The sequence below is a fragment of the Notamacropus eugenii genome, chromosome 3, assembly GCF_028372415.1.
Source record: "Notamacropus eugenii isolate mMacEug1 chromosome 3, mMacEug1.pri_v2, whole genome shotgun sequence".
NCBI classification, from domain to species: domain Eukaryota; kingdom Metazoa; phylum Chordata; class Mammalia; order Diprotodontia; family Macropodidae; genus Notamacropus; species Notamacropus eugenii.
In genome coordinates, this window is record NC_092874.1 from 434,977,219 (window position 1) to 434,994,156 (window position 16,938).

At 40.9% G+C, this 16,938-nt stretch overlaps 1 protein-coding gene and 1 long non-coding RNA gene across 3 annotated transcripts in view; one reads left to right on the forward strand and one right to left on the reverse strand.

The window, feature by feature from the left end:
• ATP2B2 (ATPase plasma membrane Ca2+ transporting 2) overlaps positions 1-16,938 on the reverse strand; it is a 666,717-nt gene that overhangs the window by 510,889 nt on the left and 138,890 nt on the right. The gene's annotated exons all lie outside the window — the stretch shown is intronic.
• LOC140497487 (uncharacterized) lies at positions 7,977-16,027 on the forward strand. Its single transcript, XR_011964705.1, has 3 exons — positions 7,977-8,194; positions 11,237-11,376; positions 13,298-16,027. It is a non-coding gene; the product is annotated as an uncharacterized lncRNA (long non-coding RNA).

A 16,938-nucleotide genomic window follows, 5' to 3' on the forward strand; every position in this document is an offset into this window, starting at 1 on the left:
TGGAACTATGGTTCTACTTACAGGCATTAATTGTTATTTCACAAGTGAGGCTCAGATTTTAAATAACTTGACAAGTTAGTAAGCTTCAAAGGTGGGGCTTGGGAGCAAGCCTTTCCTGATTTCATTACTCTTTTCAACATGGTTCATGTTGACCCTCTTTGATGACAGCCCCTTAGGGAACAATATTAGAGAGGCCTTCCACTAATAAATCATTTTCTTGGTCCTTCTCCATCAATTCAAATGAGAGTCCTAGAAGTAAATTGGATAAATTCAGCCCAATCTTCCTTTATATGAAGATATCATAAAGAGATCCATACCTACAAAAACTTATTAGGAAGAAGCTATTCAATTTCCTTTGGTTGGCCCTAGGGAACAGAGCTGGGAGCACTGGGTGGAAGATACAGAAAGGCAAGTGTAAGCTCCACAGCAGGAAAAATCTTCCAAAAGAAATGTCCAAAACTAGAATGGGCTGCTTCAGGAGGTGGTGGGGAAGGGGGTGTTCGCACATGGGAGGTCTTCAAGAGTAAGTGGTTGATCACTTACTGGGCATCCTTATTTGGAGGTAGATTGGACTAGATAGGTGATAAGGTCTCTTTAGCCCTGAGATTTTGTGATTCTTCTTCAGGCAAGCTTAAATCTATGTCATGCCATACTCAACAACTTCCAGCGGCTTTCTATTGCCTCTAGAATCAAATATAAACTCTTCTGTTTAGCATTTGAAGTTTCTTATAACTCCCCTCCATATACTCTACAGTTCAGCTGTCTACTTTCTGTTAATCACACAAGACCTTCCATCTACCATCTCGGTGCCTCTGTATTAGCTGTGCCTCCATCCTTAGAATGCTCACCTTTCTCACCAATGCCTCTCAAAATGACTGACTTCCTTCGAGGCTCAGTTCAAACACCCCCTTCTGCAGGAGGCCTTTCTTAGTCACTCTCAGACACTAGTGCCTTACCCTCTACTCAGTATGTATCTTGTATGGACTTATTTACGTATACACTGCCTCCTCCATTAGAATGTAAACTATTTCTGCTTTGCCTTCCTATTCCGAGCACTTAGCATGATACTGGCACACAACAAGCATTCAATAAATGCTTGTTGATTGACTAACTGATGCCCATTGCCCTTTCTTCTCTCTTTACCCAACCTCTGCTGACTTTAACTGAACTGGGATTTAACACAGACAAAATAAATTCAGGTCACAACCTTTTCAAAGCAGAAGCAAGTTTGTTCAAAATCTCAGACATAATAGGATACAGCCCAGATGGCAAACTAAACAACATCATTAGGTCTAACAAGTTTAGAGCACTGGACCAGGAACCAGGAAGACCTGAGTTCAAATTTGGCCTCAGATACTTAGTAGCTGAGTGACTCCAGCAAGTCTCTTAACTTTTCTCAGCTTGAGTTTCCTTACCTGCCTCACAGGATTGTTATGAGGATCAAATGGCAGAATACACCAAACCAAAGCCTAGATAAATCGTGGTTCTTCTCTGCATTATCAAGTGCCTTGTTCACACTGGGGTGATTAAGGAATGTTTGTTGAATGGAATTGAATTTAGCCTGGAAGAGGCTTGAGAACAGCATTTGGGAAAGGGCTTTCACTCCACCAGTATGAATTTGCATTTCCCCATCCAGATGGGATTAAAGGTCTATTAAGCCACTTAGGCCATGAGAGCAACTGACTTTGCAACAAATCCCCCTCTAGCCCTTTTACTATGTGCTGACAAGGCTCAGGCAAGTACAGAAGGATCCGTGACATTACAAGTCACATCCCTGTAGCTCTCTGAGAGCTCTCAGGCATGTGGACCTGGTGCTAGTGTCCAGCGGAAACTTGTCCTCTTTGTAATATCTCCAACATGTCACACTCTAGCATGGAGCTAAAAGTCAAGAGATATGGGCCCAATCACTCACCAACTAGGGGCCCTCTGACGAGATACATCCCCTCACTGGGCCTCAGTTTCCCCAATAAATCAATCAATAAGAATGTATTAAGTGCCTACTGTATACTAGGGAGAGTCTAAGCTTTGGGGATGCAGACAAAAAGGAAATAGCTCTTGGCATCAAGAAGCTTACCATGGCAAAAAGAAAAAAAAGAAGGAATCAACCTTGTAAATTTTTTCCAATTCAATGATTCTGGTCCTAGTTCAAGAGGAATCCTAATTAAGTTTTATATTGCTCATACACAATACCATATGGGTGAGGGTATGAGAAGGGCACGAGCTTCCCATATCCACCACTATTGACTCAATTTTCAGTAAGATTCAACAGCAACAATGCCAAATAAAATGCAAACAGGAACAAATAAAGTATACCTAAGGATCCCTGTTGGCCATGTATTGACTTAGAAAATCACATGTTAACATTATCTATATTTTATTGTGTTTAATTTATTGTATTAAATATTTTCTAATTACATTTTAATCTCGTTCTGGCCACACTCTGGAGATCTGCCAGCCACAGCAGCTACTGTTCCACACGTTTGTTCTACACAACCTCACATTTGACCCCTGACCTCAATTAACTTAGGGATAATTCTTCCCTTTTTCTCAGGAAAGACAAAGAAGCCATATAATATGGGAGACAGAAGAGAGGGGAATTCCTTAAGCCTTTTGTTCCAAGTGGGAAATCAGGTTGTTCTTTAAAGACATGGGATATGATATGATACGGGATATCTTCAATACTGTATTAATTTCTAGATATCACATTTAGATAAGACATTGGCAAGCTGGAGAATATCCAATGGAGGGCAACTAGGATGCTGAAGGACCTTAAGATCACATGATATGGAGTTTGTTTGAAGTAACTTGGCATATTCTCTTTTTTATTCTAGAAAAAAAGTCAACGCATCAAAAAGAAAGATTATACGTAAAACCATAAATCTCTATTACATCCAGCTTGCTGCTTATTAGGTATTGAATAAACTGAACATAACACTTTCAAAGCTGTCCTGCTTATCTGGGCTTTCTTGTGAACTTTGTGTTCTCTTCTGGCCAATTTTTAAATGTCTCCGTCATCCTAGTTTCTTCTTTTTTTTTGGAGTAGGGCAGAGAGAACACTCTAGATAGTTGTCCTCTCTTTCCTCTTGCAGCCCATCCCCCCCATGAAAGGAAAACTCTATCTTTGTAACAAATAAGTATAGTCAAACAAAATAATCCACACATTTGTCATGTCCCAACATGCATGTTGCCTTCTGCACCTTGAGGGCATGACCCCTTTGTCAAGAGGTAGGTGGCTATCTATCATCAGTCCCCTACAGTTGTGGTCAGTCAGTGAATTAATCAGAGAAGAACCAGATTCATTTAACAAAGAGATCTAGAGGATAAATCTTAAATATCTGAAGGACTGTCACACTTATGGTCCCAGAGAGCCAAACCAGGAGCAAAGGGTAGAAACTACAAAGACAAATTTGGGTTTTTCACAAAGAAAATCTTCCCAACAGTGAGAGCTATCCAAAAGTGGAATGGGCTGCCTTGGGGAGAAGCAGGCTCCCCATTACGTGAGACCTCCAAGCAAAAGCTGGATGACCACTAACAGGTGACCATGAGTCAGCCAACAAGTATAGGTATGTGCTTAATGGAAGTACTTATTACCGTTCAGGGATTGTGCTCAGTGCCAGGGATACAGAGAAAGTGCACACTTTACAGAGAAACATCCATGTAACCCTCAAGAAGTTCACATTCTAATGGGGGAGACAAAAGACAAACTGCACAAATAAAATACAAATGGTAAAACTGGAAGATGTCAGCCACCAGATGGACTGGGAAAGACTCTTGCAGAAGGCGGGGTTTGAACTGAGGCTTGAAGGAAACCAGGGAAGCCTGAAGGCAAAGGTGAGGAGGAATATTCAAGGCTTAGGGACAACCGATGAAAAAGCACACAGTAGATGGGGATTTTGTTTCAACCACTGCTGGTTGAAACTCTGATTGGCCTCTTAGTTTCCTTGCAAATCTGAAATTATATGACTCTCAAGAGGCAACTTACAATAGAAACAGCATTGAATTTAGAATCAGAGGGCCTGAGTTCAAATTCAGACTCCTCATTTACTGTTTGAGTTCAGTTTTTCCCCTTTCTCATCCTCCATAATCTTGTCTATAAAATGAGAATATGGACTAGATGATCGCAAAGGTCCCTTATAGATCTAACAATAGAAACAATGAATTGTATTCATATAGGGACTTAAGGTTTGTGAAGCTTTACAGATCTTATCTCATTTGATCCTCTGGGACCCTCCTCCAACAGTCATTTCCTCTCTCTCATGAATCTACAGTCTCTCCCTCCTCATTTGCTCTTTCCAATCTGCCTCCAAAACTCCTCAAATCCCCACAACCCTAAAAAAGTTTTTCCCTTCTATACGAGCCAGCTACTTTCCCTCTTGGCCCTTTGCCTATTAAATTCATTGGAGAAGTTGTCTACACCCAAAGTGTCTACTCTTCACCACCAACTCTCTCAATCTGTTCCAGTCTGATATCCATCCCTACCACTCAACTGAAAGTGATCTCTCAAAGGTCACCAGTGTCCTCTACTAGCCAATTCCAATGATCTTTCTTTTTCTAGTTATCATCCTTGCATCAGCTGGACATTTGTTAGCTTGATTTCCCCATCCTTTTAAACACTCTCTCCTTCCTTGATTCCCAAAATATGCAATCTCCTGGTTCTCATATTCTGTACATAATTAGTCCTCTGTCTCATTCTTCATCCTCTTCCCAAATTTTAAGTGTTCCCTCCTGACACACTAAAAGCTTCTTTTCTTTCTCAAGTTCCTGTGTAATAAACTTAAGACCTAACACTGAAAGAACCAGAGCATATTATAATCAGAACAGGCCTCCAAGACCATCGTCATTTTACAAAGGAGATAATAAGCCCAAAAGGACTGAGTATCTTGCCGGAAGTTACACAGATGGTTAAAGACAAAATTATGAGTAAAAGTAATAATAGCTAGCATTTATATGGTGTTTTAAGGTTTGCAAAGTGCTTTCAAATATATCATTTGACCTTCACAACAACCCTGTGAGATAGGTATTATTATCATCCTCAACCCCATTTTACAGATGGAGAAAGTGAGGCTGAAGGTTAGTAACTTGCTCACGGTCACATAGCTGATAATGTGGGGCAAGATTCAAACTTGGGTCTCTCTGTCTCCAAATCCAGCTTTTATCCACTACAATACTATACTAGAATTGACGTCTTCAAACATCTTGTCTCATGATCTTTATGTGATCCTGTGTTGCCTTTCTCCTAGAAGGGGGACTTGTCTCTGTATCCTATATGGCCAACTGCAAATAGGAGTGTTATCCTACAGACAGCAAAGGAATCCTTACCAGTAGAGAGGCAGGGACAGAGAACAGAGTAGATTCTAAAGCACATGTCCAGAAATAAGCACAGCAACAGATGGGGAAATGAAAGAGCTTTAGAGTTCAGGAAGGAGGAGGTGAGGGACGGGGCTGGGTGTTGAGAGTTGCAAACTGAGACTAAACCTGGGAAAATATGGAGAGTTTAGCAATTAAGGCGGGCAGAGGATTTGCTCAGTATCTCAAAGAAAAAAACCCTAGCAATTCTAGGTCCAGTATCTTGAAGTTGGCATAGGACTGATAAAAGATGAGAGAGGGAGACTGGGAACAAATACCCATAGGAATTCACAGGCACTATTTACCAGCAGCAGGAAAGAAACAAAAAGTAACAGAAATCATATTTGGCTTGGCCTAAATGCACTCCAGTGATTGGGAGAGCTGCAAATGAGAGATATGGGAGATCAGAGAGAATGCATTTTGATGGTAGAGTAGGCAGAGGGGAGCACAGGGCCGGCCCACCAATCAAAAATCCCTGTCTAATGCTGAGTACACTTCAGGTAAGGAGCCCAGTAGAAGAGAAGACGACAGAATCCCTCTCCTCCCAGACCAGAGTGGGAGGTGGTCCCATATACATGCAGGCTATCAATGACCTATCCGCTACCTGTGATGATAAAAGACTCCCATATCTCTCCAGTTTGGCCCCATAGGGAAACTGTGAAGATAAAAGGCTGTTCTACCTATCCAGGGATTTGTCATTTACAACATGTCTCATTTCCATTAGCTCATTTGAGCTTTTAAAAGATGCTGGAAGACATCAAACTGATTTCATAGCTGATGTTTGCAGGGGTCCAGTGACATGATCATTGGAACACAGATTTAGGGCTGGAAGAGATCTTAGAAGCCATTTAATCCAATGCTGTCATTTTAGAGTGGCAGAAGGATTAAATGATTTGCCTCGGGTCACACAGTTAGCAAGAGGTTGAATCTGAACTGGGGTATTCTAAGTGCAAAGAAAGATCCAAACTGATCTTGCTACCAGACCAAACTTCCTCTCCTACCCCAAGTCAAATAACTAGTTAGCAGTACAGTCATCGAGAGAGTGTTCTTGTTATATAAAGGTCTCAACTCCTTGACTTGAAATTAAGCCTCCAAACACTTTTCTGGCTCCTAAGAGCGCCAGTTCTGGAGTTGTCTCCAAGGCAACAAGCATTTATAAAACACTTGCTGTGTGCCAGTTAAGCTGAGGGAAGACAATACAACTACTCCCTCAGTGCCTGGGGTCTCCTCCTTCTAGAACTTCTCTCTGCCATATTGGCCCCCTCCTCCCATGGGTGAGTTCCTTCTGGGAGTCTCCATTTTGGGGAGGGGCCCAGATTGGCCAACTTGCATTCCTCTCTTGACTTTGCTTCCTACTTCTCAGATTTTGACACCATGCTGAAGTCTATCTCTCCCTCTTTTGACTTCTTTTAGTGTGTTTTTGGAAACAGAGGCAGACCTGGGCTCTCAAGTTCAGTCTCTGACACATATAAGCAATGTGACCATGGACAAGTCATTTAACCACCTAGTGCCCACCAATAAAACTGCTAAAGGTCATGAAAAGCAAATGAGATAATATGTGGGAAAGACAAGTCAGCATCTCTGATTAATTCTCAGTCTGGAAAATGCAAGTGAATGAGCTGAAGAATGATGTCTGTATTGTAGAGACTGGGAGCCCAGGGCTCTGTCCACAGCATGCTCACTGATGGAAGAGATGCAAAGTTTAGATGAAATATCTCCTTGCCCTTGATAAGCGTACAGCCTAGTAATATTTCTTAAGTCTCCCCAAGATGTTGGCTATGTATAGGATTCGCTTGCTCTCTCCTTAATTTCTTGCGATTTTATCCGTAATGAGAGCTCCTAGGGTAGATACTTCCTCTCCCAAACAGGAATTCATCTATAACTTAGAATCTAGGGCTAGAAAGATCCTCAGAGGCCATTTCATCTAAGCCACTCATTTTACAGATGAGGAAATTGAGACTTTGGGAGGGTGAAGTCATTTCCCCACAGGTAATAAAGAGCAGAGGCAGGATTTGAACCCAGAGCCAATTTTTTTTCCTACTGCCTAGGGGCACTGTCCACTAAGCCAGGATACCTCAGGAGTGGGTAGAAAAATTGTCTTTAGCCTCATTTTGCCAGATGAGAAAACAGGCTGAAACTGTCACAGAAGAGTTTAGTGTATTGGGCAGGAATTCCCACCCCCACTCCTACCCCCCCACCCTCCTCCACCCCTCATCTAATCAATAAATTAATCAATAAGCATTTCTTAAGGACCTACTATGCATCTGGCAAAGTGCTTACTGCTGGGCATAAATAATAAACCAGTCCTTGTCCTCCAGAATATTACTTTCCACTCCGAAGGTGCTGAAGGACTCTCTCCACTGGGCCCTCAGCTCTCCAATAGCCCAGTTCTGTACAAGTAGTTAGCATCAGAAAGTTACCTGAAAAGAGGGATGCTCATCCCAGGAATTCTTCCTGTCTCACCCCAACACCACTGATTTCCTGTCTCACTCTTCCCCTCTAATTCAGACACCACGAAGATAAAAGACTACTCTTCAGGTCCAGGCCAGCTAGGCCACAAGTCTACTTTGAGGGTTTGGGGGATGTTGGTTTTGTTTTTTTAACAAGGAAAAACTTAGTAACCCTGCATTTGAAAGTTTAGCTGTTTTCTGTATGCTAATACAAAGGGATTAGCTGCTGCTTGGCTCAAAGCCCACATCTTCTCACCAGACTTCACAAGGGAGCAGGCTAAGCCCAGAAAGAAAGGTTCCTTCTGCTCCCTTGTTATGAAGCAGCCCCCAGCAAAGAGATCAGCCCTCAGAGGAGGAGAGCCATGAAGGCTGTGCAGAGCTGGCCCATGGATGAAAAGGTAGGAGACGTCAACCTTCTTCTCCTTCCCCTCAGCACTCAGCAGCAGCTGTGGCCCTCCCAGCTCAAGCCTTCCTTAAGCATACTTAACTCTCTCAAACATGGAGCAGGGCAAAAGAAACACATTCAACCACACAAATGCATGAGAGACTCCTCTCCTCAAGGGTGGCTGGCATTTCTTAACTAGACTCCCCAAGAAGACCAAGTTTAACCCCTAAAAAATAGATGATTTGCTAATGATGGAATTCCCCTTGAAGAGCCCTAAGTTGAAAATCCCTCTCCCCTAGAAAGGTTTCACCATCATCTCCCTTCCTTTAGGAGAGATCCTTCTCTTCCCCAAACTAACAAATTCCTTCTGGCTACTTCTTAAATAATTCTCATTCAGAATTTGACAGAAGCACAGATTTAGAAATGAAAAAGACCTTTGATGTCATCTAGTTGAGTTCCTTCATTTTACACATGGGGAAACCAAGGTTCAGAGATGTTAAAGTGAATTGCCCAAAATCATATAGGCAGTTAGTTGGCAGAGACAGGATTTGAACCCTAGCTCTCTGATCCTAAATCCAGTGCTCCATGTTTCTCAGCTGGCAGAGGTTGTGGTCTACAATCAACACATTTCATCCAGAAATTCCCTTATTGTGTCTTTCTTGCTTATATCTACCTAACACTCTTGAGGAATAGATTACTGTAGGTCATTTAATACTTTGTAACATCCTCTATGCATTATTTGTCCCCTTCCACTTCTACTTTTTATGATATAGTCCACTCTCTTCCTATCATTCAGTCCTAGTCCCAGTTCTATTAACAATGGCCTGTCCATCCAACAACATGTTATAATCAGAGCAATAGGTATTCTTCATCCATTTGTTTTTTCCCAAGTGGATTACTAGGCTGGTCTCTTTTGGGTGGTCATGGATTTCACTGAGGAAACTTGGTACAACTAAGACTACATTGTCCATAAAAGAAGATTTGGAAGACTTTATCATCTAAGAGTATTTTTCCTCTTTTTGGACTTTACACAGCACATCCTTTATAATAACAGTAAAAATTTTGAAAAGTTTATATCTTCCTTAGTCAATATTGATAGATTTTCAAACAGAGCTAGCTTCTCTGTGATTGTAGCTATCCAGGAACCAAGCTTGTATTATTTTAATACATGCACAGGCAGATACCTTGAAGTCAAACACTTAAAAAATACACAAAGCAGGAGCAAGTATTTTTTGCACCTTTCAGTCAATTATGTGATTGTGAAGATATGGTCTGTGCTAGAGAAAAATCATTTGTGAAACCCAGTCTATTACCATCTTATTTTTCATCAAGGAAACCTTTGGAATATGCATAAAACATTCTCATAAAGTTTTGATAGACATGAAAAAAAGTATAAAATCTCCAGTCACTGATATCATCTCAGATGCCTTTTTTAAAGATAACAATACCATCCAGGGAATTTTTTTCCACTTTTCCATTACTGTTATATTTTCTCTTCCTTCTTTGACATATCTTGAAATCAGTACCTTCAAAACTGTGTTCCCTTCAGTACAGATTTCATCTGTGTATAACTAGTCCAGTCCCATTTGCTCTTCTCAATGTTATTTTAAATGCTCCTTCTACTTTCTCATATAGCAAGCATAATGGGAAATGTCATTAGTTCTACTGTCATTCACAATGAGAAGAGATTGCTATAAAAATGCTGGTAGATTTGTTACAGTTTGATCTTTATTTGCCAGTTTCATCTAAAAATTCTCTTGGGATGATCGGGTTTACTTGGGTCACATGTTAAATTTTCTTCTACCTTATTTTTTTCCTCCATTGTTTTGAAAGATGCTGCTGCTTATTATGATTCCCCACTCCATGTTTTACAAATGATCTTGTACTTTAAACCAATGTTGTCTTTATGTTCCATATCTCAGCAAAACTGGATAATTGCAGCTCCCTGGAGTCATTTCTTGAACTTCTTCTTGGATCAACAGTTTTCCATCAATTAAACTTTATCTAAAAGAGGCTAATATTCAAAATCAATGTCTGTATCTTGACCCATTTCCAATTTCTCAGCATCACTGGAATATTTTAATAGGTTGAGCTGTCACTGTAATATCTGCATAAAATGTCTTCTCATTTTTATCCTTTCTGCTAATTTGATTTTTACTTTGACCTTTGCTTTAACCAGTTAATGGGCTGAATGCACACATCAGTAATATAATACAATAAACATTTATTAAGTGCCAACAATGTGCCAGGCATTGTGCTAAGGGCTAGGTGTACAATTAATGAAAAGAAAGACAGTCCCTGCCCTCAACAAGATTATAATCTAAAGAGAGAAACAACACACAAAAGGAGGCAGGAAAGCAAAGAGGAGGAACAGGATACAAGAGAGTACTCAGAACAGGGGGATCTTGTTTCATGGAGTGGAGTTGGAACCAGGAAGGATAGTAGTTGCAAAGTAGAGTGATTTGAGTGTGGTTTCTGTCTCCATAAAGGAAGGCATTGGGAGGAGTTTGGCATACCAACCTCCAAGAGTCATTTCCTGTCTAGCAAGATAGAATTGACTTCATTTTTTCAATACCTTATGACTCAGACTTTGTGTACCCTCTTCTTATAGTATTCAAGAGGATATGAGATTTCTGAGTAGTCTATAAATCTTTGATCTCTTTCATTTGTTATTTCCTGAACCATATTTTACATATATTTTTGCATTCTCTTCTGTATATACCTTTGCATTGAAGTTTATATTTACCAAGTTATATATCTAAGCAGAATTTCCTCAAAATCTGCATAATTGTTTTTACTTTATCTTCTGCAAGGGGAATTTATGGTCCCATCTAGTTCTTAATCAATGTTCCTGTGTTGATGTATTAACTGAAATTATCTTCTTGGGAGTTTTTTTGCTTCTGTTCATAAGAAATGTAAGAGAAAATGGCACAGCATCCCATGAAAATTTATTCTTAATACATCTGAGGCATAATGAGACCAACTTTCTCTTGAAGGAAAATTAGCATACCATCCTTACATTAAAACTCTGTTTCTTTGTGTCTTCTAATTTCAGCTACAGTAAGAATATCAACATTGAAGGACTTCCGTTCCTTCAGGAACATTTGTCATTGTCTCCCCTGTTAGAATACAAGCTCCATGAGGATAAGAACTGTTTCATCTGTCTATGATGGCTACCACAGTGGCTAGCATACAGTAGGTACCTAATAAATGCTTGTTGCTTGATTAATTTTACAAGGATCACATTTTTCATCAAGGAAACCCATGGTATATACATAAAATATTCTTACAAAGATTTGATAGACATGAATACTAAGAATTTCTAGGTGTCCTGACACCTAGGATCCTCAGCATTTCCTTTTTTTGCTCCTTCACTACTAGCTTCACGGGCTGAAGAATGCGGTTTCATTTTTCTTTGATTTGTGAGTCACCATGGCAGAAGAATTCATCACTTAATGGAATCAGTTTATTAATGATGTCCCACTCAGTCCTTAGCTAGGCTATCATCAAAGACATAATCTGTCCAAGGGACCATGCTCAAATCTTTTTCAGCTTTATAAAAACTGTCAAAACTTACCCTATACTTTTAAGACTCATTCCAGAACTTTACAACGCAATGAGTCACTAGAACTTAGAAGGCTAAGTTTATAATAGGATGAAGCATTTAGAGGTTTGGGGGATACAGGTCTAGAACTGGAGTCTCAAGTCCTACGGACTTGATTTCAAATGTTATAAAATGGAAATAATAATAACATCGACCTAACTAGCACTCTAGCCCTTTCCTGCTCTCTAGGAGAACCTGGGTATTTTTGTGCCTCATCCTATTGTAGTGCAAATATTATCGTCCTCATTTTGCAAATAAGGAAACTTATTTATCTCATTTATAATTATCTTATTTATAAATAAGGAAGAGGCCATGTAACTTATCTAAGGTCACACAACTGTAAAATGGTAGGAATATATGTATATATATGTATATATATATATATATATATATATATATATATATATATATATATATATATATATACAGATTGTTGTTGTTGGGTTCATCCTTCATTGCCAAAAAAGACCATGCCATCAGAGAAATGATGCCATGACTTGCACTTCCCTTTGTTTTGAGTGAGGGAGGGCTGTGCAAGGTCACCAACCTCACTTCTCCTCCAGAGCCATCTCAATCCAGTGACCAGATATTCATCAGGATGACTGGTGACTGCCCAGGATGCACATGTATATGTACACATATGTGTATATGTATATATACATATGCACACATAGATACAGATACAGATATACATACACATACATATACACATGCACATACATATCTCTGCCCTTGCAACCCTCTCACTGCAAGAACCCACAGACCATGCAAGCCCTTCCCTGACTAGCCAGCTCCTTCCAGAATCTCCATTTTAAGAATGGGCCCAGGCCAGTCTCATGTTCACTCCTTCATGCCCCCCAGGTTCCCCTCCTGCTTCACTACCATTCTCCAAGTCCTCCTTTTATGTGTAGTCTTTCTATTAGAAGGCCACCTATCTGAGGGAAGTTAATGGCTTTTTTTCTGTTCCATTTATATTCCCAGACATGAGCACTGTACCTAGCACATAGCAAGTGCTTAAATGCTTGTTTGACTTGACTTGAAAAGGACCTAAAGCTGGGTCTTCCAGCCCTTTATGAGATGTTCAGTCTTCTCTGGGACCAGAACCCCCAGCCCACAGCCTACATTTACATGATGAACTAGGGTTTCCAACACAGTTTTCTTTGTAGCCCTGTGAGGTGCCTCTAAACGCTGTACATGGGGGAGGATGGGGAAAGCATTTGCCAGAGAGAGTTTTCTGTGACCATAGCAACAGAGCATTTACTATGGGTCATCTCAAGGGGGACAGAAATAGCTTTGTTACACAGAACTCTCTATAACTCTTCAGATTTTACCTGTAACCATTTTAAAAAGAAATGAATTAAGCATGAAGGAATGATAGTTTATTGAAGAGAGAAAAGTTAGCAATCACATTTGTAAGCAATGAATGTAGGATTATATATTGATTTTTTTTCCCTCTGTTTTTAACAAATCTAATTCTTTACAGTGTTGCCCTGCTCCTCTTACCTCCATTAGGTCTCTAAATGTAGTCAAAGAAGAAGTATGGTAGAGGGAAAGACTTTGGACATGGAGTCTACATTTACTAGCCGTGTGACCTTAGGTAAGTCATTAAAACTCTCAGATTCATTTTCACCGTCTTTAGAGTAAAGCTAATAAATATCTGGTCCTGACTACATCATATGCTTCTATGAAGGCCAAATATGATTTTTCAAGGTGTAGCAGTGCTTCAAAAATTGGACATCTAGGGGGTATGGTAGACAGACTACGGAACCTAGAGTCAGAGTATTCAAATACTACCTCAAATACTTAACCTGAGTCAGTTACTTATCCTCTCTGTGTATCAGTTTCCTTATCTGTAAAATGAGGATCATAGTAGCATCTACTTTCTAGAGCAGTTGTGAGAATCAAATAAGATAATATACATGAAGTACCCTGTAAACATTTTTTGTTGATCTTAATCAGTTGTTTCAGTCCCGTCTGACCCTTCATGGCCCCATCTGGGGTTTTCTTGGGCAAAGATACTGGAATGGTTTGCCATTTCCTTCTCCTGCACACTTTACAGATGAGGAAACTGAGGCAAACATGGTTAAGTGACTTGCCCAGGGTCACACAGCTAATAGAATCTTCCTGATTCTCAGTCCAGTACTCTATCCCACTGTACCACCTAGCTGAAAACCTCAGGGAGTTGGAGAAATATTAGTCATGATTGCTATTAGTTCTCAAGAATAAGAACTGAGGGACAGAGGAGGCAAAGACAGATACTGTAAGTGGAGGAAGTGATAAAGATTCACTGATCTAAGGCAATACAATAGATCTTTCTATTTCACAAGTTTAAATAATTAGAAGACCATGGTTGTTTTCACTTAATTTTTTTTCTTAAAATGAGAGTAAAAGGTGAGCCTGAGGGAGGAATTTCACTAAAGAGAAACCTCTCCCTTATCATCTTCTGTTCTGCCAGTGTAGAGAGTTTCATTTCCCTCTCATTCCAACAGTTCATGGATCTGAAATTTCATTGGTTGAGGAATTCCCTCCACTGAGAGAGATCGCCATCCCTCTCAACTTGGTAGACATAAGAACTCCTCTGGCCCCAAACTTCATCTCCCTGAAGCCAACTTGATAGGGAGCCTGCCCCAATCACAGACAAAAGACATATGGCTCATCATTAGGGTCACCCTCAAAGCCTTCCCAGAACCTACAAGAGGCCAGGTATTTCAGACACTGTCCTAAAAAAGTGAGCTTCATTTCCACCGCCATCATAAGCTAGCAGAGTGGGACATTAGCGGAGGAGTATTAAGCATGGATTTTCCCCAGGTGGTGCTCAGAAACTACTCCCAGGTCTTTGTTCAGTCACCACAAGTACCTTTCAATTCCCTTCTTTTCATACTGAAAAGAGACTCTACAAGAAAAGTTTCTTTAGCTACAGCTTCTAATAACAGTGATTCCATAAGGCAGCAAAGTTGTACATCCGTGATATTATTAAAATTAAACCACATAACTACCTCCCCACTCCTACCAAGTGCCTCCATACTAATGCAAAAAGCAAGTAGGAAAGGATTTAAGTGAGGAATTGGTGTGGCCCAACTTTGCTGACATTTAATATGGTCTGCACATATTAAGGGTTTAATCAGGACTTTCTAAGGATCTAAATATAACATGAGAGCAGGCTGTAAACTTCTTGAAGACAGGGACCATTTTACTTTTGTCTTTCAGTCTCCAGCAGTCAATCAAAGTCAGTAAAGTCAAGTATAAGTCATGTATTCATTTTCTACCTGGCTGTTTGTTGGGGGACAGCTCTGGACCGGAGTCCCCCGTGAGGACCGTGAGACGCCTGAGGGTCCGAACCTGCCCCCTTGTGGGGTACTGGGATGGCCCTGGTAACAGGCTGGCTCCACCCACGGGGAGGCACTTGGGAGGAGCTCACCCGCCCATGGGAGGTACGGGGGAGGAGACAGGGGATAATAAAAGGGGATGACCACGAGAGCTGGAGGAGAGGAAACGCAATAAAGCTTGCTGACTGCAACTCCTTTCGGGTGCTCTGCCTGTTTATTGCCCTCCCCCAACTGGGAGAGGGACCGGAGATGTCCGAAGACCGGGGATAGGTAAGTAGAAGGCGAAGGCCCGGGAGTCGCCCCGAGCAGCTGTTCTCCTGGACTTCTGAGTTTCTAGAATCTTGTCCTTCTGGAGATGATAGCAACTATGAAACTCATACCCAGAACCTAGCAAGTTGTCCTGCACGTATTTGAGGATTAAGAAATGTTTGTTGTATTGAATTTGGTGGAGTAGTGGTTTTTTCATAGAACTTTAGAGTTGAAAGTCACTTTTAACTGCCACCTAGTTCAACCCAGGCCCCCCCAAAAGAAGCACATATCCAACATACGGTCACTTAGACTGTGCACCTTCAATGAAAGTGAACCCACCACTTCCTAGGCCAGCCCATTTCACTCTTGGGAAGTTTTTCATGAAGCAAACCTAAATTTGTCACTTTAAAACTTCTACCCATTGCTCCTAGATCTGTCTTCTTCCATATTCTGGTCCTTCAAATACTTTAAGATGGCTAGCAGATCCCACCAAGGCTTCTTTTCTATAGGCTAAACATCCCCAGTTTCTCTAACTTCAAGCCTTTCACCATCCTTGTTTATCCCCTCTGAACATTCACCAATGTTATTTGTCATTCGTCATTATCAAATGACCTTCCCAAAATGTTGCCCTTAGAACTAAACACAGTTCTCTGGAGTGGTCTTAACAGGGCAGAACAGAGAATGGAAAATAAGCTCCTTATTCCCAGAGGGCATGCTTCTCAACGCAACCCAAGAACTTCTTCATCATGTTGTCATGTGATCCTGTTGACTCATGTTAAGCTTACCATCCACTAAAACCCCCAGGTCTTTTTCAAATGAACTGTTGTCCAACTGTGGGTCCCCCATCTTGTATCTATAAAGTTGAGAATAAAAAAAAGTTTTAAACCACTTACCGTCTATTAGTGAACATGAACAACTCTCCCAGGCCAAGGCTAGGAAGTAACTTTGGCTGCCTCCCCAGAAAATGTTACTCCCAGCAACACACAAAGCCCAGCCTCGGGAAAGGGAGGCAGGGTTGGGGGGAGGAGGGAGGTGAGTAAGCCACTTTACGTTTTTGCTTTTAAAGCCTGTTATGTTGTTCTTCTGGAATTGCTTTGTTCTAGCCCTTTTAGAGAGCAGACTGAACAGAGCTCTATGACTGATAGCAGGGTGAGTAGTAAAAAGCCAGGCTGCGGGCAGGTGGTTGCTAAGAAACAAATGTATTTAAATTGAGGAGGAAGGGGCCGCTTTACTCTTCCAACATCACAGGGGGACAAGGATAACATGTTCCCTACCCCTGAGTGGGCTTTAAAGTTTCCTTTTAAAAATCAGTTCACCTCATCATCAAGGTCATCTTACATGCAGGTCAACATTTACTGCAATCTGAGGGGCTGACCATTGACTAAGCACCTCATTCATGCACAGAACTGTGCTGAGACTCTACAGGGGGCACAAAGATAAATAAGAATTACTTACCCTCTACCCTTCTAGAAGTCCCAAGCTGGCAGTTAATTATCCATCTTAGAGATGGAATACCAGACCCTGGACACCATACATTAGCACTAAGAAAGAAAGCCAAGGGATTGACAAACAGCATAC